This window comes from Peromyscus leucopus, chromosome 9, assembly GCF_004664715.2.
Source record: "Peromyscus leucopus breed LL Stock chromosome 9, UCI_PerLeu_2.1, whole genome shotgun sequence".
In the NCBI taxonomy this organism is placed as follows: Eukaryota; Metazoa; Chordata; class Mammalia; order Rodentia; family Cricetidae; genus Peromyscus; species Peromyscus leucopus.
In genome coordinates this window covers 24194001-24220739 of record NC_051070.1, presented here as the reverse complement: position 1 = coordinate 24220739, position 26739 = coordinate 24194001, and the positions used below count along the sequence as shown (strand labels likewise).

Below are 26739 nucleotides of genomic sequence, written 5' to 3'. Positions count from 1 at the left end.
CATCTCTGGCTCTATGTTCTTAGGCAATTACCACCTTTAAATAAAGCTCTGCTTTGTAGGACTGCATTGCACTTGCAATACTTCCCACTGCTTCTCTTGCTCCTTTCTTGCTTCTGTATAGGCCATATTGAGTTTTAGCAGCACCTAGTAGTCGTGTGGTCCGCTTCTCTAAGCAGGATCGAGTTACGCCGCATCACAAGAGCTACTTACTCATACTCTATCTTGCATCTCACACTAAGGATCACTACAGAAGATGTCACCCTGTAACATGTATGCTAATGAAGCTTACTCTCAAGCATAGCCTAGATTTGACAGACAAATGCTGCTGTGAGTTCTAACAAGAGTATAGGATCCGTTCCACACAGAATTGAGAGGCTATGAGAGCGCGTATTACTATGCTTACTTGTAATCAGCCTATCGGATTACCCTGAGGCTTCCACTTTATGCTTATACCAACTCGGGCTCATCATATTAGAGAAGAAGTCACGCTATGTGAGGTTTTTGGCAGCCCGCATCACTGTTTGTTTATAGTTCCGAGACTATGGCTAATTCCTTCCGTGAAGCCATTATCTTGTGACGACACTAATAATAAGACATGTTCAAGTTCTAAGTGCTCCAGTTGAGATAGACTCACCTATGCTAGGTCAACAAGTTGACTTAGTGTGTTAGAATGTAGTCCCTAGGAGTGAGACCAGATTGGAAATCCCAAGCCACGTGCATTCCTCAGGAAGACCTTCTGTGGGGACTTGGTCATCTGCGCAGAAGTATTAGTAAATGAGTTCATGTGATTACAAAAAAGGGCACTTGACGTAACACTACAGTGACGCAAGAATGGACATGGTGCTCAATTTGAGCTAAGAAACGAGTAGAGACACAACGGCAGCAGTCCAGCCTGAGTGATTCATGAATGTCAAATTGCATTGAAATGCAAGTCAAGAGGCTAAGAACACTACAGTGGACATACCATTAGCTTGAGTAATACTAGATCTGAAAAATCATAGGAACTTTATTCTTCTCTCCTGAGAAAAAAGAGCCAGTTCTGCAACGGTAATTTCCGAGAGGGTATAATGGATGAATGGATAGCATAATTCAATCTGCTTGCTCTCTGAAGTACCACAAACACCTTCTAGAGAGCGCTAGTATGAGAGATGTTACGTGAAGTATATGGCATGTACCTACATCACTTATAGAAACGATTATCCTTCTTTGCGAGATACGAATCGGACCAATATTACAGAGCAATATAATCGCCGAACTTAACTCTATAAAATAGCGAGGAGTGTTCGCGAGAGACTCTTAGTTCGTGTGACTATAGGATACTGATGTCCATTGATGTGCTCCGAAATACGTCCGGTAGCAACTCTCGAAAGCTCATTAAAGACACTAGGAGGTTATTACTTACGAGTCGAGGTACGCTCATAAGAATGAGATCTGTGCAAGATATCGACATGCTAAGGAAGAGGACATCGTGTTTCTGTGGGCTGTTGTGTCTCTTGAATAGGTCAGTAGTCTACTAGCACTATGTTAATAGGTTTTCGATCTAGTATGCTGCTGCATTAAGCTTAAAGTACGGGTAAACAAGACCAATAGAGACACGTTAAATTTCCTTGTAGAGTCTGTAAGTGCAGCGATATAGTTGTACAGGAGCCTTCACTTCCCTGCACAATCGAGTAGATTCAAGCTGCTATAGGACAACTGAGATTCACTAGTGTGGGGAAGTTACTCGTAGTATCTCTCCTGCAGATTAATGTTAGCCCACAATAGAACTTGAAGTGGAATATGGTAGACAGTTGGAAGCTCTCTATGCATGAAAAATTAAACTTATCATTCATATCAGCGGGATATAATCATAGTACTCGTGCGACTGACGCACTTGTGAGTAGAGTATTTCTATATCTTAGAGGTGGAATTAGGAAAAGTAATTGATTATTATCAAGAGAGAAAATATATATTGCAATTCAATCGATTTTTCGATATAACTGGACATACTATATTAAACGAATGAGGAAGAGTCACGATGCTGTAGACTTTGTAACGTACATAGAAAGGCAGGGGGATACGGTTAATATGCATGGAGTGAAATAAGGTTAAACAGAAAGGGAGATGTGCTATATGTACATGATATAATTTAGGCTACCCCCAAGAATGGTCATGATAATAATCAATAAACTGTATCAGAAATGATTATTTATACTACTCAATATCAGTTATGTGGATCACATTAAGTTCTTATGTATCATATATTTAATTTTTAATTTATTATTAGTACACTTACTTACTGATCCCATGTGAATCTGCATGAGCAACACTCTAGATATATGACCAGTGAACTCTAGGCAACTCACCAGTTGTCTCCTTTGTTTGTATTCTTTTTAGTTTGTTTTCTTCTGTGTTATTGCTTATTGCGTGCGAGTAGATTGGACAATTGATATTGCCGTGGTAAGCCTTAGAGTGGTAAGATGGGGCTTAAGGACGTGCAAGACCGTAATTGGAATATGGGTTATAGGGAGATGGAGATTGGAGGAGTGGGGTGTGGGGGCGGAGCGGGGAGGGAGGAGTGGATGGGGTGGACAACCAAGCGGTGTGGGGTGTGGGAGAGGTTCTGGTGGGAGGCGAGGGGAGGAGGGAGAGGGTGGGCGGAGGGAGTAGATTGATCCACCAGCTAGTTTAACAATGTGTCATGTGAATTTCATTGCTAAGCACAAAAGAGTGCATATTAGCTGTGAGCTTCTTGTCAGTAATCTTCACTATAGTGCTTAAAAAGAGCATAGTGCGTCTAGTAGGTCTTAGTTCGCTGGTAGTTACCGATGCCACGTCCTCTCGCAATCTGTAGACGAAGTAGTGTATCTGGGTATGGGATGGACCACAAGTGCTAGACTCCATGGCATAGGACCTAAAAGAGGTGCACAAGTAGCAGTCTCGTGGGGATCCTGATGTGCTAGTATGGCTGTTCCTCTCTTAGCTTAGCATCGAGCATAATTGCATCATGTAATGCCAAAGCTTGACGACTCATATTGCTATCCCCCAGGCCCATACATCTAATAAGTACAGCGTATCTTCTCATCTTTCATCTGTTCATGGCGCTTTACGTCGCCATGCAACACGACTACCCTCAATATGCCTCACGGCTACTTGCTATGTCGTCATGTCTCACACTTAGTAGGCACAGATGTGGGAATCTTTGCACGCACTGAGCTATCCTGGCTGTAGGTGATTCTACACTTGTGAACTAGTGACATGAGTTTTATCAGCTGGGGATGGGCATTTAGCAATGATATCTGCAGCTCATAATGTAAGAAGTGAAGTACCTGCAGCGTGGTAGATCCCCGCCACGCAGCCTGGCTGCAGCCTATCAATCAGGAGTCTGAAGGTGACCATTGCAAGTTCCGTCTGTTGCCATGAGAAGTTTGCCGAGGGCATGCCTACTGGTGTCTTTGAACAATCTATGTCCTTCCCTGACCCTGCCCAGACTGGTGGTCATCAGTCGTACCTAGCAAGCATGAATCCTCCAGCCCAGATGTCCAATCCACCTGTGAACGATGGTAAGTCGAACAGATATATTTCTACACTGGTGTAGGATAAAAGCGGGCGTGCAGATGTGCACGACAACTTATGAACTGTAATATGCAAGTCCGCATACTGCTATGTAGTATTATCGATTATTTACCTTTCTTCAACAGTGCATAACGATTCGTAATTCATGTCAGCTATCTTCAACACTCATTTTTTTTTATTAGTCTATGTCATATGGAGGGATATGACGCATGTTTTTTCACTGTAACAGAATATTTCGAGATTGAAAGATTCGTAGAGACAATAGCCAGTGACTGAGCAAGCAGTCGCTATCCATGTAATCGAGCTTAACTGCGGATGACCTCACTGATATGGTGAAAGTAGCCATGTTCTCAGAGTCGAGGCTCGTCGGTTGCAGACATTCGAATACATCGGACAATTGGGAGGTTATGCTGATCATCGAGAGTGAATGGGATGAGTACACGTACGTAGACGCATATTCGCTTTTGCAGGTTTGCCGTAGGTTGCGTCAGAAACAGGCTCAAGCGAGCCAGCGGAGCAGCACTCTCGAGGCACCTAGCACTGATACGGAGTGTATCGCACGGAGGGAGGACATCACATTCGCTGTCTAGCACAAATGTGGTCAAGTGGCACAGGATTGATCGAGAGCACGCTCGCTCCTCCCACAGCAACTCTAGCGGGTAGCAGGCACATGTAGACACACTAGTAGCACAAGGAGAGACGAAGGTCACTCTCAGTCGTCTAGGCAGACGACCATGAATGAGTATCTCACCTATCGCTGCAATGCTGAGATGAATATGCCTGACTACCGCATAATAGCTAGATGATTGTCATAACATGCAGTTACTCTTCTCTATCATTATGTTTATAAATTATAGGATAATGAAGTCCGTATTTACGTAGTAGCACTTTCATTGCATAAATTCCTTACGTTCGAGTGGGTCTACTTAGCTATTAACCTTTTTAACTGAGGTACCATATTGAGATGGCAACGTGAGTACTCGCGCGGAATTTTGAGCATGTTCTACATGTGCCGCAGCATTGCCTGCCGAGGATTAAGCCAGGGCAGGACTTCTGTTAATAGCTACTAAAAGATGAACTTGACACATGATTGTAAAAATGCAGTGGCTAGTAGGATTTGAGTATTATGGACAGGTCTCGTAGTTGAATTATATGAGTACCAGCATTCCGCCTAACTCAGTACTAGTCTGAGCGATGAGTACGCGCGTTTAGTTGCTGACTATAATGTAACTGGTCCTGACGAACTTTAAATGTCAGTAAGATATGACTGGAAGCTAGTTCTGTATGATTTGGAGTTAATGACTAGGAGTAAATGGTATCTATAATGCATACTCATGAAACAGTATCGAGAATGTTCCATGACGGACATTGAGCTCCTATAGACGCCCAAATATAAAATGACATAACAAATAATTTCAAAGAACGAACGGATTCAGTGCAATCCCCAGCTTATTACGACATGATACACGAATCCAGGCCTACTTCATCAAGAAATAACTCAACATAATACAATTTTCACATTAGAACGTCTTCTCTCATTCTAGTATACACTGGCTGGGGCCAGCCCACTAGGACTAAGTATTAATTAGTAAGAATGTCATCCATTGGAAGAAAATGCTATTATGCAATCTCACAGGTAAGCAAACGACTTCAGTGGGCTCCATATATTCGAGGGTGGGACGGACTGCGTAAGCTCTGTCTGATCACTCTACTTGCCTGTGGCACTACTCTCAGGGCACTGGCTCGATATCAGGATTCAGTTTTACATGTATCTTACTATTTCAACTGTCTAGCCGTGGTAGAGTCGCTTCTAACAGCTGAGGATTCTTAGCAATAGCTAGACATAAGGGGGACGATCACAGCATGTGCTGTTCACCTCGACACGAATGGTACTGCGCTTGGCATATTCTCGTTACTCTATAGCCATGCTCTAATGGGCGATCTCATTAGGCCCACATAGTGCATCTAAGTGATGTCCTTTGCAATGGTAGCTCATGGCTAAAAATCTGATATGAAACTACCTGCCCGTTATTATGTATATTGTCATGCTAGTCTATCTACGCAAGATAGAAACTATCTTCCGAAAGGCTCATTAGAATCATGGTGGCTACTGTTACACAGCGACAAGGGTACTTGTACAAACTGCTCTGCTAGTGCGACTTCTACATTTAAAGGACATAGATCTGAATGTAGCGGAGTTTTAACTAATGTTGACTATGGTCTGTACTGCTGTGACTGCGCATCGTCATTAGAGTGGCAGAACTCCTGAGCTTAGGAATCATCCGAGCTGGTGTTATTGTTGTTGTTGGTTGGTTTTTGACAGCTTTGATACTCCATAAATAACCTGGCTGGTTATACTTTGTTTCTTAGAGGTCTGTATTGCAGCCTTCTCTGCAAGCTCCTTTTGAGATGCCCAATATCAGTCTAATTATCTTGACCTTACAAATGATCTCTTCTTGTTTTTTTTAAGGGATCTGCATATACTTTATTCTGAAGTTTCAGATAGCAAATACTTTTTTAGATATTATGTGCTACATATGTCCCCTGTCTCTTTGTTTTATAATTTTTTTTAAGTAAATAGAGACCAGAAGCTAAAGAAGTGGTTCAGAAGTTAAGATAACATCTTGTAGAGACCCTGGGCAAGTTTCCCAGCACCACAAGGCAGCTACTAACTGTCGGGTCCCGGTCTTTCAACCCCAATTCTAGGGATCCACTGCCCTCTTCTGGCCAAAACCGGTACTGCATCTACACCGTACATGAACTAATATGCAAGCAAAACACACACATAAAATACAAATAAACATCTTTTAAAGATATAGAAACCAATCTTTTAGTTGCACAGTATATAGGTTGACAGCCTTTGTTGCAAGCCATAGAATTTTTTAATCTTTAAATTTCTTTATTCCTGTTGGGATTTGTCTAGAAATATAATGTACACAAATTTTTTTTTTTTGAAGTTTATGAAGCCTACTAATCGGCTCCATGCAATATATGGTCATGATAATTTCAAAACACTCAGAAAAAAGTTGTACATTCTTTGTCCATCTTCCTAGGTATTTGGAAATATGCACACTGTGATCTTTAAATTCAACCAACATTTTCTCAGTATTAGTTGAAATATTGTTGCAATTGGTTTAATAAAGAGCTGAACGGCCAATAGCGAAGCAGGGGGTATAGGCGGGACTTCCAGGCAAAGGCAGAGGAAGCAGAAGATGAATCCAGGCACTGGAAAGATGCCAAGAGACCCAGAGAAACAAGATCGGCAGCGCATTGCTGTGGATATTGCTCTATATAAATAAAACACTGATGGCCAGTGACCAGGCAGGAAGTAGGTTGCCAGGCAGGAAGTAGGTGGGACAAGGAGAGAGGAGAATTCTGGGAAGCAGAAGGCTGAGGGGGGAGACACTGCAGCCACCGCCAGGAGAAGCAGCATGTAAAGATTCTGGTAAGCCACCAGCCAAATGGCAAGGTATAGATTTATAAAAATGGGTTAATTTAAGATAAAAGAACAGTTAGCAAGAAGCCTGCCACGGCCATACAGTTTATAAGTGATATAAGCGTCTGAGTGATTATTTCATAAGTGGATTGTGGGACTGCGGGGCTTGGGGAACCTGGAGAGAAGCCCTCCAGCAACAGCGCATGACAGATGTAGATTAACAGAGACGGGTTAATTTAAGTTCGAAGAGCTAGTTAAAAACAAGCCTGTGCTAAGGCCAAGCTTTCATAATTAATAACAAGTCTCCATGTCATTATTTGGGAGCTGACTGGGACAGAAAAAGACTCATTACAACACATTGATTGAATCCAAGAATTAGATCACAAGAAACAAGCACACCAACTTAACTTCTAGTGATTAAAATCTTATATAGTTATTCACAAAAATAATAGCTCATTAAAAGCAAACATTTATTGAGCAAAACTGGCTGGAAGTCAAGGTCCAATGATAAGAGGCATCCGAGAAGTCTGCGTTTTGCTACAGCAGAGGAAACCCACAGGTCACTTCCTTTGCCCACAGCTACTCTTCAGCTGCCGTAAGTCTGACAGTATAAAACCATGGGGGATGAATTAATGTCACTGTGTTGAATGCAATATTCAGGACACAGTGCCTTATAAAGCCAATGCAAATAAATGCTGCCAACACCTTTGCTTCCTATTCTCTATCTATAAAACTACAATCAAAATATTTAAGCAAGAGCCCTCTATTTCCTAAATGAAGGCTTAAGTAGTATCATTTAACGTTGATGGGTAGGGTGATGAAGAGAAGCTTTCGTGGCAAGCAGTGTTCATATAAATTAATATATTAATATTTAACAAAGAAATGGGAGATGAGGAATCAGAAGATTTGCATCTTGGCATTAGTATTCCAGGCTATAAGTGAAAGAATGTCTGTAAGTTCTTATGATAGCACTGTCATTTATATTGAACTGAACTTCATGGGTCTTCAATTAGACACAGAGCACATTTACAAAACAGTGAAATGTGGCCAGCAATTACAGTAAAGACAAGAACATGGACACAGGATTCCTTGGCTACTCCTTTAGCCAACTATGTCAAACAGTAGCCATCTCTTTGATTAAACTCTGTTCCTTTTGAAAAAGATTCAAAAAATTTATACTACTCAATGCAGGCAGGGTTTCTGTGCCTGGGATGTGATTGGCCCTAACCTAAGAGAAAACGCCATTTTCCTGGGTGTTCCAATTACTTATCTGCCTCAGAATGTATGTAAGTGATACTCTGATATTCAACATGGAACCTTTTACCATAAAATCTATACATACTGTACTATGAGTCTTCAAACTGTTCCTGGACCTGCACTCCATGTTGACAATGATCCATCCATAGCCTAGCTCTTTCAACATCAACATGAGCAGTCACTGCTCTGGCAGTTCCTAAATCATCTAAGCCAGACATAATGGTGCCATGCACAGAACCCTTTGAAAAGTCCATTTGGACTTGCCTCTGCTGCGTGTGATGTACATATTAGGACAACGTAAAGTCACTTGATTTAAGAGCCAGGATTTTGATTCATGCTTGGTGCCAAACTGTGCTGTGTCATTTATTTGTGGGTATCACCCTAGTGATTTCTTCCTATTGACTCAGTCTCTTTTCTTTGTTAAGGAGGAAGAGAACAGTTGCAGCTCATAAGAGGTGATTGAAAGAAAAGAAATGAGTCTGTTAATAGTGCTTAATCAACAAATAAGTCATAAACATTGAACAACGTGCATTTTTATTCTCTTGTGCTAACCCATTCAAGTTTTCTGAGTGTAAATTCTCTTTGTGTCAAGAGATGATTGTATTATTTGGTGTTGTAGCATCTAGCACCCAATGTCTTGCACATTAATATCCATGAGACATTATTATAAACAAAATTAGGATGTGAATAGAGCAGGTCAGAACACACCTGGTATATACATAGGGCTAGGAATGATCCTTGACCATATAATATATATTAATTAATAAAAGTAAAAGAATAAAAATACTAATCAAACAATAGCTATTGAACTCATCCTCCATGAAGGCATAGTAGGAAATGAAAACAGGATAATTTATAACCAATAGGCCGATAAAATAGTTTAGTTAGATAGGTTAGTTCACTAGCAAGGCAGCTAATTATTAAGTGTTTAATCCAGTTAAATTTATTATTGTTTTCTGTAGTTCATTCACAACATTGAGTGCAGAGGACTAACAGGGTAGTTTCCAAGTAAATGTTGACTTAGGGCACAAAATTAAAACTGATCAAAACTTAAAACTAACAGTCTCCCTTCCATCATTTTCCCCAATATAACTTCCATTTGCAAGTTTTCTTCTTACACAAATCCTTGTTTCCATGGTGATATTGCCACCTCTCTCCTCCCCTGTGTGTGTGTGTGTGTGTGTGTGTGTGTGTGTGTCTGTCTGTCTGTCTGTCTGTCTGAAAGCTGTTACTAGAATAATCCAAATCTCCAGCTGATGACGTAGAAAGTCATCATAATACTACATAATACTTCCATACTTAAGGCACATTCTCACCTTCTTCCAATACTGTACACAAGTTCCTACACAGATCTATTTTTAGGTACATTTAAAAATACTTCATAACTCACAAAGAAGTTCAGCGTCTGAGATGAGAATTAGACATAATTCCAGGTCAATGGGATACAAGCTCTTAATATAAAGCCAACTTTGAAAGAGCTGCCTACTCCAGAAAGGAATGAATGCCCAGCCACTCAGCAAGGATTTATGTCCTACCCCCTGGGTCTGTGTTTGGCTCCCTGCTCAGTTTCTCCTGTCGGATCTCTGGGATCGCTAAGAGAACCCTAACTGCCACTGAGGGTTTGTAGACCAAGGTGTCCCCAACACTGCTCCTACCTGGCTTTTTAATTTGGCTCGTTTGTTCCCCATTCCTGTTCTGAGTGGCGCTGCCAAACTCCTGAGGATTGAACACACAGTAAATGCCTCAGAACTGACAGTTTTCAAGACCAGGCTGATTTGGGAGAGAAGCGGAGGAATGTCACAAGCTTATCAGGTGCCAACATGGAAGCCCTATGCTCAGGAGGGGGGTACTCAGTATGGGGGGGTTCCTCCATTTTCCAATGGCTAGTCAAAACTAGTAAGCATATTTATACATTAAGTTATGGTGTTTCTCCAACAAATCCTGAGGACTCACCCAAGTACTGGCATGGACCTAGAATGTTGATTAACACATCAGATCAATATGGGGTGAGGGATAGATAATACAACAGCAGAGTGTTAACTTCCAGGAAATACTGGTATGCCTTTCTAGATCTTTCTAGATTACATACAAATACCCTGCATCTTCCCCACTGATTCATCTTGATATGACAAAGGAACTCATCTCTCTCTAAATTCCAAACAACAAAAATCCACTGGGGGGGGGGGGGGGGGCCCCGGGGACCAAGAAAAGATTAAATTAACTCCCTTTAGCAGTTGAGTCCAAGCTGACTAGCACTTCACAATTTGACCTTATAGATGAGATAGTGTTTAATTTTTGATGCAGCTTATCCACTCTTAATTTCAAACTATATTATTAATATGGTATAATATTCCAAAATACCATGCTGCCATAAATCAATTCTTAAAATTTCATTTGCATGTGTCTAGATATCTGGATATTATAATGAATATACTTGAAAAATAAAATACTTTCCAGTGCATTGGAATGCTGGAAAGCACTGTTTTCATTTTTTTAGTGCAGTGTATCTAGTAAATCGGGGTGCTGTCCAACAGTCTCTGCTAAATCCTTAGATCCTAAGTCATTGTAGAAGTGATAGGCAAGCAGGTCACTATTACCACTGACTTCTGTTTTTACCCCCTTAGTTTCCTCAGTTTATAGAAAGACAATCCACCCAGAACCAGTAGTGGTATCATTTTTACTGAAGGTCTACGCCATACATCAGCCACAGCTTCTTTCTGATGGTCCATTTTTTGCCCTGTTATTCCTTTCAAATTTAGAAAAAACATAAAGTTGTTTGGGAAACTCATTCTGGGTGATAAAGCATTGTGAGCACTGTAAGATATGTTTGCTCTTTGTGTATGCAGAATTTTTTATGTGCAAGTATCCAACATACATCTGAGTTATCTGATACATATGTATGTACATAAAATATGCACAAAGAACAAATATATTTATATGTGTAGATTTGTAATTACACCCAGATAAACAAATACATATGTATGTGCAGTCTGCATCTGTTTGTTCATTTATATCTATCTATCTTTCTATCTATCTATCTATCTATCTATCTATCTATCTATCTATCTATCTATCTAATTTATCCACAGCTACCTATCTATTATATATTATTATATAATATGTAATAATAATATTATATATTATATAATATGTAATATATACTACAAACTAAGTGTGGGCAGGCAGCCTTCTGGGTGAAACACCGCTGTACTTTGTTCAAAGAAAGGCCAGCATAGTCTTTAAAAAGCAATTTCGGTGTATAGTCAAATCCCTCGACAAAACAGTAAGAACTAAGGTGTAGCTGTGTTGAGTGTTTGAAAATCTCCTTTTCTCCATTTCCCAGTCCACAGCACTTGGCAGATTTGTCTGTCCCTGTCCACTCAGCCTTTTAACTCTCCATCCAAAGTGTCACAGTGCTTAATGATTTGTGTGATCGATTTCCCCATGGTCGTCTCCATACTTGCTCTCACAGTTAAAGGACACCCACCCCTTGGAAGAATTCTCCATCCATTCCAAAATTAATGCTAGCAAGAAAGCTTCCTTGATGGTTATGTCTAGCTGCTCACTCCATGTCCTCTTTCTCCCCTGGTCCACCCTGAGCACAACCAAGGCATACCACAAACAAGTTGATAGAACTTACAGGCAAAGAACACTCTCATATTAATATCACCAATGATATTATTTCCTATGCTTACGTCTAGCAGAAAATGGGCCCAAACTAGCGTTTTCCATTGTGTGTATGCACTGGAAAGGAATTTCCAAAGCTTTGGTTCAGACAGGCCCACATTCTGAGACTGAATTCTTCCGCTGGAAATAACAGCTGCAGTAAGACTCAAACGCAGTGGTCCACGGTAAAGAACCTCAGCAAATCCTAAACACTGGTCTCTATTGCCCTGCAACTTTCAAAAGCATTCCCAACACCATCTCAAATTTTTTAGCCTAAGTTTTGAAGCTACTCAAGCACTTTAAAAATGTCTCTGCTCGGACCAAATAATATCCCTACTGCAACCTACACTGTATGCCTCCTGGATGATGCTGATTTCTTTCTTTTCTTGTTATATCATCTGGGTTCTATCCCTTGTCCTCAGAAAGGAGGAATACACTCCTGAGTTGTTAAAGATCAAAAGAGATATCTCTATTACCAGAGGTTATCACTAGGCTTGCACCTAACGTTTATATAGGAAAAAGTAGCCTCAAAACTAGGGAAAACTCTATTTATGTATTGGGGTACCAAGAAATAGAGAATTTTAATTGTATATAATCCGTTCATCCCCCTCTGCCTTGTTTCTTTTTCGTGTGTGTGAACATTCTCAGGAAAACATGGCCATTAGGCAATGCAAAACCGGAGGATTTTGTATTGCTGACAGACTTGACTCCATGCTGTGCTCACTTGACTGAACTGATGTACAGTCTACTTTCAGCAGAATTGGTGTCTGTTTATACTGTTATCCTTCCCAAGGATAGCAATGTGACCGGAGCTTGTGTAAAGGATCCTATAATCTTTCTCATTGTTTTAGATTTGCTGGCAGTGGAGGAATGGGATCCATCTTTTCTTACAGCCATGGAAGAAGCCGACTCTGATCATTCTTGCCAGAGGGGACAGGAACAATGGAGTACAAGTTATACTGTAACCCACAGATCCTGTGTCATGGAAACACAGCTTTAGATTTCAAGGCAGGAAAAAAACAAACACTGGTTGAGAGCTCCGACATTTGTTATGAATACTGTGTAAGTCATCAAGTAACCTAAATGCCCTTTTTAAACTTCTTTAAAACTTAGAAATTAGGAATGATTAGAAAAAAATAGCTCAGGAAAATCTTGTGCTAGGGTTCTGATTGGCCTGGGGAGCACAGGCTGAATATGAATCCCCCAAACCTCCTCCTCAGTCAGCTTTGAGTCAAGCACCATAGACCTGTGGAGAGGCTCTGGGTGATGACTTCCATAACAGACCGGTCCCCTCCAATAGTCACTCTCCTGCTCTGCAAAAGATGTGGAGTCTTTGCAGACGTAATTTAAATGCCAATTTTCCTGCTTCCTCTTCCAAGTTATGGCACTTAGAACATCAATATTTTAAGCAGTTCAAGTATTTTTTAACTTCTAAATGAGTCATTCACTCTCTTAACAGAGAAGAGGTAAAATGAAATGTCAATGACAAAAAAAGGGAACTACTACTTCAAAGACAAGCACCGAGCTGCGGATCCACTGGTATTCGCCTTGGAAAGCAGCATCCAAGGCTGGTCTGGGCAATGGCGATTCCGTGGCTCTGGGGGAATTTAAAGGCTGCTGGAGAAAGTGGCACAGTCCTCACCCTGCCACACTTATTGCACCACTTAGGGTGCAATTTCTTCACAGCTCTCACAGACATCGGAAGGAATCATGTGTGACATTCAGGAATTTACATGCCTCTGTCAAATGATGTCAGATACAGGGAAATAGAAGGAAATAAAACTCCCTACAGCATCCGGGTACTGACAGCTGTGCTCACTGGCTGCTCTCCCTGGACCAAACCTTAAGCCAGGGCAGACTTCCCCAAGAGCTGCAGCCTTGATGCCAAACCTTACAGTGTTCCTTTACAAAAGAAGTTCTGTGACGTTTCCCAGCAGGGCCTCAGAAGTCACAGGCAGCGGAGAGCGAATGAGGCAGGGTCCACATTCCCTCCTTCTGCAATGAGACCTGCAAGAGTCCTCAAGCACAGGACTCACCTGGAAACTGAGTTTCCCCTCCCTTTTGGCCAAGTGCACATAGATGGCACCTCAAGGAGAATAAAGGTATTTTATTCTAAAGCCAAATGTGAGTGACCATGGCTCAGAAGCTCCAAATACCATGTTTCCATGCCATAACACATTTACAATAATTGTATACTGAATAAGAAACTCATAAGTAAGGGTGGTTTTAAAACGCACTGGTGGGAAAATCAAGGCAGGTAATGAGGAAGGCAGAGAAATCTCTGATGATATAGCTGGTGACAGCCTTGGCCTGTAGTGGGTAGCCATTTCAGCTTGGATCTGGAAGTTCCAACCCCCACTGAGACTCTGGCAACTGTCACGCCTACAAGGCGGGGCCAGGGGAGGCGCCTGGAGAGCTGGATGGGCCAGCGCTCTCTTTGTGCGCGCTCTCTGTGCCTGGACCCTGAACGGTGGAGGTTGACTGAGCAGAGCTCCGGAGAACACTGCTGGACTGCAATACACCTTCCCCAGACCCTGCGACCTACCTATTACTTAATTTGTGAGTTACGCCATTAAATAAATAGCCTTTTAACTATGTGGAGTGGCCAAAATAACTTCTCCAATATTGGCCTTTGGTTTCGTGGATGCCGGAAGTCTGTATATTTCACAATTATCTTACTTCATAGTCACAAGTATTTCGGTCAAATACAAAGGTGGTCGATAAAAGGCTCCTAAGGGGGGCAGCCTGAGGAACTTTGGCTCTGAACCTGTAACATGGCCCTCTCCACAGTCACTGAATCAGGCAATCAGCCTTAGAGAACCTTTAAAACAGGCCTTTGTCTTTGCTCAGAAATTTAGTTTATCCTTGTTTTCTCCCTCTTTTCATCCCTCCCTCCCTTCTTCCCTTACTCCCATAAGTCTTTTTATTAGATACTAGGCCAATGACAATATGCCAATAATGTAAGTTAAAAATGTGGAATGTCTCACAAATTGCCATGCCATTCTTGTGCCACACTGATCTGTCATTCAGACAGTACATATGCTGCCCTAGAGAGCACACACTTAGACATTTCTGAAACTCAGGTTATCTTCTATTCCCAGAGATTCTCCAGCAAGTCTAGGGTGGAACCTAGAACACAGGGCATCCACTTCCTGCCAATGGTGTCTTGATAAACACTGTACTTCATTCCCCAGGTTTCAGGTGCCCAGACTGCCATCTCTTCCCACCACCGTAACCGGGTAGTGTAGTAATCAACCCATACAGGAACACCAGCATGTGGACCATTCAGTGAAAATGATTACTGAACTGTATTCCATCTGAGTACAATGAAATTTCTGTTTTCTCTTGTGAAAGATGATCACAATGTTTGATAAGACTCCAGCCCTAGCTGCTCAATGAATAAATGTAAGCCTCCTTTGATGATATTCCAGGAAGTGTTCAGAAACATGCACTGGACATAGAAATGTGCAGAGGATTCTGAGGTATGGTTGTAGAAAACTCTTTCACGGCAGTTTGCTAGTTCTTAATACTGTTCATAATGGAGTTCACTGGGACATCCTCATATAATGTATTTCAGTCATGTTTTTCAGTGCCATTAACCTCTTATCTCCTCCCCCCTCCAGCTGGTCCCCTTTTTCTCCCACCGTCTTCCTTCTCCCTTTCTGTGTCTGTTAATGACCTAATACATTTCATTACAGTTTCATACATAAGCATGGAGAGGAGCCTGTTTACAGGAACACGGATTCCTTAACCATGGCTAAGCCACCGAAGAAAATGTCTCCCCCACTCATCAACTGTTAACTGGCTACAGACCCTCAGGGAGGTTGAGGTAACAGCCAACTCGAAACAAGGAAGTATATACTGAATTATAACCTCCCAAGGCTGAACTTAATTTCCAGGGCATTCAGGGTTCTCATCTGTATGTTGGCCTCAATGTTCCTTTCGTACATTTTAATAAATACTCAACAAGGAACCCAAGGCAGCATACGTAACAATAACTTACTGTGCAGACTGAGTCGGGCTCCACCCCTCCAACTCATAGTCCACAGTCACAAAGTTAACTGTGTGCGTTTAAGCCCATGTGGTTTCTTTGCTTGAATCAGTCAAACAACTGCAGTTATAGAGAATCAGATAAAATGCAGGGCACAGCCGTAGCCCTGAAGGATTTGAGTTAAACAGAGGGTCTGTAGAATTGCTCTCCCAGTTTGGGAAGTCAATTGAGAGCATCAAAGAGTAGCATTCGACTCTCTGGCTCCGTAAGGTCCACGGACCAGAGAAAGGCCCTGGCCTCTTCCCAAACCATCTACTCAGAATTGTAACGAAGTCGTAAGAGACAAATGGGATGGCATAAGGAGCCTGAAGGGGAATGAAGCATGAGGTCCAGATGTCTAACCACTGAACTATAGCACAGCTTTAATGTGAACGAATATCAATAATTCCAATTTCATCTAAATGAATCCTAAAATAGGTGAAAAGGCTTGAGAATTCAGAAGTAAAGAGCTGCACATGTAAGAATGTGGTGAAGAGATGGGAGAGGGGAGGATCAGCTTACCATCCTGGTGGAGGGGTTTCCTACAGATGTGGAAAATGACCACTCTCAGGTAATCACTCAAAATCAGTACTTGGCCAACATTATTCCTCTACACTAAAAACAATATAATTCTGTAGTCAAAACAAAAGAATAAAGGCTGAAGAAATAGCTCAGAGGTTAAGAGGTCTGGCTGTTCTTCCAGGACCCAGGTTCAATTCCCACCACCCACATGGCAGTTCACAATCATCAGTAACTCCAGTCCCAGGGAACACAATGCCCTCTTCTAGCTTTCATGATGACTGTATGCATTGGATGCATAGACATACATGCAGGCAAAACATCCAAGCACATAAAGTATAAAACAACAATAATAAGTGATTTAGAAAAACAAAAGGACAACTATCTTCTTTTAGTAAAATAAACCTGTTGTCAGATGGTAGCCTGGGTAAGGACAGGCCATGTGTCCACAAGTGAACATTCATTTGCACACCACTTCCACACCATCAAGAGTGTCCTTTCTTCCCTTCATTACATCTGACTAAACTTTTACCAGAAAGATGCCACAGCTCCATATCTACCTAAATCATTTGCCAGCACTAACTCATGCCAGGAGTATTCTATGGCATTATACAGTCGATTCATGTACTTATAGTCCCATGGAAAATCCTAATGTGTGTATGCACCAGCATTTAAAATATATAGGTGGCTAACCCCTTCAGATTGTGACTAAGGGTTCTAGGCCTGGGCTGCAGTCCCACAATGGCCACTGTGCATCCCTGGGCTTCCCAGGAGTGCTTTCATTATCTTCTCAATTTGTCCTGTGCAGCATCATGCTCCTAATAACCTGCTTATCTGCTCAATGAACTGATGAAAATGCTAGAGATTAACACACTAAGAAGCAGCCTAATTTCCACGAGGGACACTGAGTCAAAATGCAATCCCTGCTGCCATTTTTTTTCTTTAGACTCTATAGACTCAGAAGCCAGAAGTACTTTTCAGCACCAAAGAAACTAGACTAGCTTAAGCATTTTCAGTAAATTAATCAACAGATAACATGATTTCAACAGGCATTTTTCAGGAAATACAATCTTGAGCATGATTCTGCAAAGTCTAAAATAAAAAAAAATCATTCTGTGACTTTCACTTAGGGTCTTTCTAGCATTTGTTAAACAGTATTTTAGAATCACAGAAAAGTATCATTTTAAGACAGAACACAGCTGGTTTTGACACAGAGTACTATGTGACCCTGAACTTACATGACCATTGCTAAATGACAGATATCATTCTAATTTACAGCGATATTACAGCAAGAACACTAAGACGCATGAGATCTTATAAATGGTCAAGAAAACAGAAGCAAGTAACATGGGACCCTTTATGCACCTTCTAATATTCCTACTGAGGAGTTAATATGAAGACAGTCTCTGGATAAACCATAGACCTACTTCAAGTCAGACTCATGACTGACAGCACATTCCACTTCTGAGACTTGGTTAATAAATTCAACTGAAACCAAGCTAAAAAGAGTTAATGGACACAAGACAGAATTGAGTTCAATTAACTGCTAAATTACTGGGTAGTGACTAAACACTGAAAGTTCAGGAACAAGGAGATCAATGGAAATGCTTCGTGAAAGAAGGTGTTTGTGTTGGAACTTGCCATCTAAAAGACTGCAATAAAAGAACAGAGAATAGACAGGCCATCACAGGCCGAAAAAAGAGCCAGCATATGTTATAATTACGTATATAAACTCTTTACACAAACTCCTTTCTTTTCTATTATCATCCCCATTATACGGTAGAAAAAAATGAGGCAAAAGGATTAATCAGCTTGCTCATGACATAAATATGGCCTTACTTTCTCCACATTAGCAAACTTATATAATTATATAACCTGGTACAATTTTCTGAAAAGTGAAGATACATAGGTATAGATTATATTACACACGTATACACATATTAACTTTGTAAACAACAAAATCCACCCTTACCAGTTTAAGTGCAGAGAGAGAGAGATTGTATGGTGTGTGTGTGTGTGTGTGTGTGTGTGTGTGTGTGTGTGTGTGTGTGTGTGTGTGTATACTCAAAAATTCTCTTGGTATGTCAGACAATGAGACTTAAATACTACATATCCAGGAAAAACATGACTTGCTTCCCTGGAGTAGCTTTTTAAAATACTGTCCTGCACTAAGTATTATGCATCTGTTCCAGCTAGACTCTGCATCTCTTCTTATACCTGGGTTTAAATGTGTACTGTATTCAGTTCCCCCTCTCTACGTCGTTATCATCCATTCAGCCAGTCTAGTACACACCACAGTGCCTCATTACTGTACTCATTTAAAGAGGTCAAATAGAAAACTTGTTAAGTTCTTAATTTTGTGTATATTGTAGGGTTAGAGGTATGTATGTGCACAGTGCACACAGGGTCCAGATGAGGACTCCAGATCCCCTGGAAGTGCACGAGTTATGAGCTGACAAGAAGCTTACTGGGAACTTGGGACTTCTGGGAGAACAGTATGCACTCTTAACTGCCATACAATCTCCCTAGTCTCAAAAGCTTTTTAAATATCATTTTTAATTTACCCAGATTTATCATTTCAGGTGCACATTTCCTTGTTTAGATCCAAATTCCTTTTCCTTTAAAGTGTGTGTGTGTGTGTGTGTGTGTGTGTGTGTGTGTGTGTGTGTGTAGGTTTGCTCACATGAGTGCTGCTGTGCCCATGTGGGCCAGAAGAGGGAGTCAGATGCCAGAGATAGAGTTACATAGGTACTGGAAACTAAATTTTGGTTGTCTGCAAGAGTAGTATGCATTCTTAACCACTAAGCCACTTCCCTAGGCCCCTCAACTCCCATCTAACATCCTTTCCCTTCTGCTTCTATTCCAAGTGGTATTCAATAAGAAGCCTGATTTCTATTCCTTCATATAAATGTGGTATATTTCCCCACAGTGCTGGGGATGTTTTTCTGTATACTGTGAATGTATGTTACTCTGATTTGGTTGATAAATAAAACACTGATTGGCCAGGCAGGAAGTATAGCATAAGTGGAATAAGCAGAGAATTCTGGGAACAAGAAGGCTGAGTCAGGAGTTGCCAGCCAGATACAGAGGAAGCAAGATATGAAGGCAGAACTGAGAAAAGGTACCAAGCCACGTGGCTAAACATAAATAAGAATTATGGGTTAGTTTTAATGTACGAGCTAGTCAATGTTAGGCCTGAGCTAATGGCCGAGCAGTTTTAATAAATATAAGCCTCTGTGTGTTTACTTGGGTCCAAGCGGCTGCAGGACTGGCAGGTGAGAGATTTGTCCTGACCATGGGCCAGGTGGAAGACAGAAAAACTTCAGTTACACTACTCTGCATGCTTTTTGGTTCTTCTGTTTTGTTTCTTCATGGGTGTGAAATACTCACACTTCAAACCAGCTACGTAGCAGGGGACACCCTTGCACTCTGTATGCCCCCTCCCTTGCCTCCACTTACCCCATGACGGGGTCACAGGCATGTACTGCCACACTCACCCTTCCTCTTCCTGCTTTTAAGACTTTCCCTTACTTGTTCACAGTAACTGGATAGTGTGTTTGCTGTGACTTCTTCTGCTCAGCTTTCTCTTAACTTTTTGAGATTTATGGGTTTATAATTTCCACTGTATTTGAAGAGTGTTTTCGTTGTTGTTTGTTTTTTTTTGCAAACTCCCTGAAAGCCCAGCTGCACCTGTGTTAGACACCGTCATATTATTCCTTGACTGTGTTTTGTTTTTAAGCTTGAATCTTCTCTGTGCTTCGTCTTAGTGTCTTCTGCTGTGTATACAGAGTCAATATTCATTTTTTTTCGGCAGTATGTTATGTTTACAAATTCAGTTTTTTTTCATTTGGGGCAATTTAAATTAGTTTTTATTTTCTTTTTTAATCTTAAAATATTCATATTTTCCTTCAAATCTTTGAGCATATTTATGAGATGGTACAAATGTTTTAAGCTCCTGGACTATGAAGGTCACTACTGTCAATTTTAGGTAAGTCTTGATCCATGCTTTCCTATCTGGGTGTGTCTATCTGGGTTTCCTCCTTCTTTGTGTCTGTACCAATTTTGACTGGACACCAGACATTTTCAGTTTACTTAGTGCTACAGTTTAGTGACTTCCTCTTGAGTGGTTTTTGTTCTGGGACAGGGCTGAGCAATATGCAGACCAGTGCGATCATTCCGGGGCTGATTCCAGACTGATCATGACAGACACAAACTGGTGGTTCTAGGACCAGCTAGCCCCAAGCCCATCATTAAGCCTGGTGTCTCTGGGCTCTCCTAGGACCTATGTTTGCAGGAGAGCTCTCCACTGTGGTTTATATAGACACATGTGCTCCAAGCATCGTTTAGCTCTGGCCTTCTAGATGGTAGATGTGTGCCTTTCTTCTTTGGCATAAAACTAATAATCCAGCCAAAAGCTTTGATGACAGTTGTGAAGACACTCTGGAACAACTCCACCTCCTCCCGTATTCTTCCCTCAAAACAGCTCCTGAGCTCTCCAGGTTCGGTTCTCTGCTTAGCATGGGAACACTGCAGGCCTTGCGGGGTAAATTCCCGCCCCTGCTTTGCAGGGCTAATGCTACAACACAGCTCCCCTGGCTTTGCTGTCTCCAGAGGGTAATTGCCTCCTGCACAAGAGGTGAAAAACAGGATTCTCCTGTTTGGCTGTCCAGCTGTCTGTGTTGGGCAGTCGATTTCCACGGCAGCTAATCTTTCCAGTCAGAAGTACAATTCCTCCAAGGGTTAAGTAGGAGATTTCTGTGAGGCACTTCATAAACGGTATCAGCGGGCAAATGTCAGCCCGAGAAAACATATCTAGACAGAGACAAATACATGCTTTGCAGTATAAATATGTCTACAGCTCCTGCAAGGACAAGCAAACTGGACCGTGATCTTGCACAAGCTCAAAATTCTGGGAAGGTTAATTTGCCTCTCCTGAAAATCCTGAAATGTACTCAAAGCATGTGATTTCTTTAAGAAATATCCCCTTTTCTAATGCACTGACCCTATAAAAATGCAAATATCTCTCGGGAAGGATCACATTTTCTGTTCTCATTTAATGAGTCTTCAGAGACAACTGGTCATCTGTGGGAACCTTGAACCATTATAGCAGAATGGGAGGGTGGGGGCTTGGGACTGTGCAAGACAAAAGAATAAAGTTGAAGGAGAAAGACCCTAGCAAAAGGGAAGGAGGAAGGACAGAATCACCAACTTCATCCCATGCCCAGGGCAGGCCCTGTGGGAGAGGATTTGTGCTTCAGTTATATTTCCCTTGGGTACTATCTGTAATTACTATCACAGCTCATTGATTTTCAATTCTTTCTATTAATACATTTATTGGCCATTCTGACATTATTAAATTCAGACCAACTCTGCATCTTTAGTAGAGGATGTCTCTTCCCTAAAAACATGAATTTTGTGAGTGTAGATTCCCCCACCCCCCTCGGCTTCTCACACTAACAAGATCACAGCTTCCGTGTGTGTCCCACTTTGGAGCCGTGTTACTGACACATCCGTATTTCACTACAGATCAAAAGTTCTCTGCTGCGGGTCATCAGAGGATATGAAATGATAAGCAAATTCATATCTCTAAGATAAATCTACCAATTGACCAGCAACGCCTGCTCCTGTTCCACAGTGGGAGGGGAAATAGTGAGAGCCGGTTAAAGAGCAACAGAGGGGTATTTTTAATAAATGCCCCTGCCTCACATCCGACAAAGTCATTAAAGTAACTGTATCTAACTACGCCTCTACACACAGATGTACATTCAAGGTTTAATGTAAAATTAAACAAAGTCATTAACCAAGGGAAAAAGTGGGCCTTGTTGCTGGTCTTTTGTTCCCTACTGCCGCTGAATTGTAATATGATTGCCTGCCTTAAATAAGCATTCCATAGCTCCTCTCCAGGTTCAGCCACAGTCCTCGCATCTGGCTGTATTTCTTTAGGAAGCACAAGAATTGAGGTCTCTTTCAGAACAGCGCCATCTCAACATCCTCCCCCCTGTGCGGTGTGGCAAACAGGCTCTCGCCTGCAACAGTGTCTGAATGAATCACTGTTTATCGAGCTCTGCTTATTCATGAGCTCCTGGGCTGAGATGATGAGGAGTAATGAGTACCATAAAGGAAGAGGTCTCCTCCATTACAGCTGCTGTGCTGTGCTCATCGGGTCTTTGTGTGCAGAAATAGCCTCAGCCCTGGGCTATGAGCGTCCCGCAGAACGTTCTGTAAAAGTTCCTGCAAGCTGTCTTAAAGGAAATCATCAAGACTCGGTTGTCCTTTTCCCCGTGTCTAGAATACTCGTGCTCATAAGGACCTCTGCTCTGAGCAACCCTGGAGGTGCAGGCCTGTAATCCAAGCTACTCTGAAGTCTGAATGTTCAAGACCTCCCTGAGCTACACAGTGAGTTCAAGGCCAGTTTGGACCACTCAGTGTGACCTTGTCTCAAGAAATAGGAAGTAAAAAGAGGATTGAGGCTATCGCTACCTGGGAGAGCCGTTGCTTACCTTGAGCAACACACTAAGGTCAAGGGCAGGAGGGAGGCCTGCAGTTGGAGATTTACCTGAAATTTATTTGTTGAATTACAGAGTAACTTAGAAGTCGAAGTCTCTATTAAAAAGAAAACGTAACCTCAAGAAAACCGCAGCAACTGCACTGGAAGCTTGGGCCTTTTCCCAGAGGAGGGTGTTTATTAAGCACCTAGCACAATCAGGCAGGTGACTGTGAGGATGGGGGTACACCACTTCCCTGCTGAGGACAGCTGGGTTGAGGGAGACCCAGCATGACAGGACCGGCAGGTATCTGGTGGAATAAGCGCATGAACACACATAGGACTCACTTCAATGTCTCTGTGGCTGGCTTCTGTAGCTTCATTTAGAACGTGCCAGTTAAATCTCCCATCAGAAATGTTCTCCCTTACCCCTTGACCTTCTCAGATCATAGGATATCAGAGGAAGCCTGGGAAGCAGGCTCTCCCCCACAGCACCCCCCCTACACAGATGAGGACAGCGAAGTCCAGAGATGAGAAGGGACCGCTTAAAGTCACTCAAACTGGTAAACTGTGGGGCCAGGAATAAAGTCGTATTTTATGTCTTTGAGGCGGTCCCTCAGCTTCCTCTCTAGTATGATAGTTCTAGAACTCTCTTCCTGCTGTCCTCCTTTGCTTAATAACATGTTGGAACATCCAAAGGCTGACAGCATTTGGGAAGCTCTTATAACAGCGGGGTATGTACACCAGAAGTCACGGACAAAGTCATTCCCTCGTTCCTTGCTGTGCCCCCGAAGTATATCATCAGAGCGCATGCCCTTGCCACAGACTGCTCAGCAGCATGTCCTGAAGGAAACTGAAGTCACAGGACAATGAACTGATCTTCAACATCACTAAAAGGATGAGCCTTGGAACTCTGAACAGAGGGAGCTAGTGTCTATATGTGGCTATTCCAATTCAGTTCACATGGCTACCAGACAAAGATCTCTGCTACTTATGAGAATACGAGAGTCCCGATATTTGTGATGCCATGTTCGTGTCCACAGTGATCATATGAGGTAGACAAAACAGGCTAGCAAACAACTGACTGGAGATATATACACAACCTGCTGGTTAGAACAGATAGGCATTGGATAAATCACGTATTAACTGAGCACATGTCATGTCCTGGGAACCAATAAGAGACACAAAGAAGAAATAGCCCCTGCCTTCTAAGTGCCTGCATTCTGACCCAAAAACACAATCAAAATCCATATATATAATTCCTTAAGTGAATGGCAGACAGAATTTCCCAGGGGAGAGATTGAGCCATGGTCAATTTTGTTATTTGATATTCTGCGATCTGAAAAGGTCAAGGGGAGAGGAAAAGCATTTCTAACGTCAACCACCAGTGAAACTATTTGTGTGTGGAAGTAAAACACAAAGCCATTAAGGTGAGTCGGATGCTGGTCTCAGGTGTTTTTTCAGCCAGGTATCAGTCCTGTCGATTACACTCAGTCCTCCACAGCCCAGTTATCCACCACATCTTCCTTTAGGCCCTTGAAATGTTCTCACCAGGTCCTAGAAGGGATGGGAGACAGGCAGAGACCAGCGGATAGCAGGAGAACACCCGAGGGACTATTTATAGCAAGCAGGAGAGAAAGAAGACAGCCAGCCATGGTACATGAAACAGAAAGCGCATGTTACGTCTCTAACATGTTGCCTAGAAAAACAAAACAAAACCCACTCTCTTCCTCAGAGGACTTAAGGCTTATGAGTGTGTCTTAAAGGTGTCTTGAGACATGGCTGTTACAGATTCAATGAAGGTACCAAGTTTAGGCTTCCTTATACATTACTACCATCTAGAACTGTTTCCTCAATATTTGTTCTAGGTAACTAGCAAATGTTGACATTTTCAAGACCCCATAACTGCATGTTCAAGTATTCATTTAAATTTCTCTAACATGTTTACATTTTAAGACAAATTAAACTTCAGTCAGCTTCCAATCAGGAAAAGTTAGGAAATCTTCAAAATTCTTTCTCTAAAAATATGTCTGAGATTCAGAAATCATACAGTATACATATAACTCACCCCATGATTTCCAGTAAAGTGGCTTAAAATGAATATCACTAGAAGTTTAGATTTTATTTCTTTTTTTTTTCTTCTTTTTTGGTTATTTTGAGACAGCATTTCTCTGGTAGCTCTGGCTATTCTGGAACTCACTTTGTAGAACAGGCTGGCCTGGAACTCAGAAATATGCCTGCCTCTGAATCCCAAGTGCTGGGATTAAAGGCATGGGCTACCACCACCACCAGGCAGATTTTATCTGTTTTTAAGGAGATGTGAAGTACTACAGAGTATTGTATTCTCTGAAGAGGTGTAGTCAAAATCATGTTACTAAACACTCTAGGCCATTTCTCTTGAGGCTTTTCGCAAGAAGAAGAAAAGAGGATAATACCAACCATATACATACTAAGCAAAAGAAAAACGAAGGGTCTATTTCCCTCCACCACGTGAAATCTAAATTAGTGGTAGGGGAGAAACATCAGCTCCAGTCACAAAGAACAAAATTGATTTCAATGAACAGGAGTTAATTAATAATTGGGAACCCACAACTTTTTCCTGTCCACATTTAAGGACAAACAGAACTTTCTCTAAATCACATGATAGATATGCAATTCCTACTCACTGTAAAACTTTGTGGATACTGGCCTTAATTTCCCCCAAACCCTGAATCTTTCATGCAAAGCTTACCTTGAAAGTGAAAAATGACCAAAAAGTAGAAAGAATTCCCTGGATATTGTTAAAGACTCACACTGGTGACAACGACCTCTGGTTTTGACCCCTGGTCCACGCCATAGCTTATGAGTTTCTGTAGTTTCTGCCTTTCTCTAACAGGTATCATTTCAATAGACTTATTGTTTGTTGTTCATGTTGAAGAAAGTACTGTGAGATCAGAAAGGAATGCTGGGAATTATAGACCACCTTTTCCCCTTTTTCCGCTATCAGCAAGAAAAGTCTTTCCTACCTATATCATGATACAGAAAGATCACACAGAGATTCATTTCAGTAGATTCATGACAGGGGTTAAGGTTTTATGAAATGAGATGAGACCACAGAATGCTAACGAAACAATACAAACCCTTCCTGCTGTTCGGTTAATCAAGGTTAGAGCTAACTGCATGTTCTGGAGGATCAGGGAAGTTAACCCAATGAGCCTGATTGGAAACTACAGATGAACACATGACGTTTCCTGAAAGCTTGTCTATGAACAGATACCACTGGTCACTCACTGTGCATTCGTTTCCCATCATGATGCTCTGTCAGCATTGAGCAGTCCTGATTCCAGCATAGTGTTTGGGGATTGTTAAGTGTTGGACATTCTCTACACATTTCATCTCAGACTTACAAAAATCAACGCCAGATATAAAGACGAAGTGACATCTTTTGATTTTATTTATAAATCCTTTGGTATTTATTTATATCCTCTGCTGTAACCGAGACCTGTTTCAAACACAGGCTTGCACTGAGAAGGAGAAATGATGCTGAGATGCTGCACACAGCCAGGTAATGCATAGGGATGTGGAAGTAACTGAAAGGAACTACAGGTCCACAGCCTCAGCGGCCATTCCAAAGATGATGAAACATTAAGATGCCAGGCCCAAGGGAGGTTCCATAAGAACTTAACCACACTGATTTCTATCCTCTACTTTTGAGATTCTATTTATATTTAAAATTTCTTTGGATTCTCCCACTACACAATGACTAATGTGTAGCATTGATTTCTTTTTTAGGACACACATTAGTAAGGTGGC

At 41.7% G+C, this 26739-nt stretch overlaps 1 protein-coding gene across 5 annotated transcripts in view; it reads right to left on the bottom strand.

Moving 5' to 3' along the window:
- The window catches only part of Klf12 (Kruppel like factor 12), a 444681-nt gene that overhangs the window by 228916 nt on the left and 189026 nt on the right, over positions 1 to 26739 (bottom strand). The window lies entirely within an intron of this gene.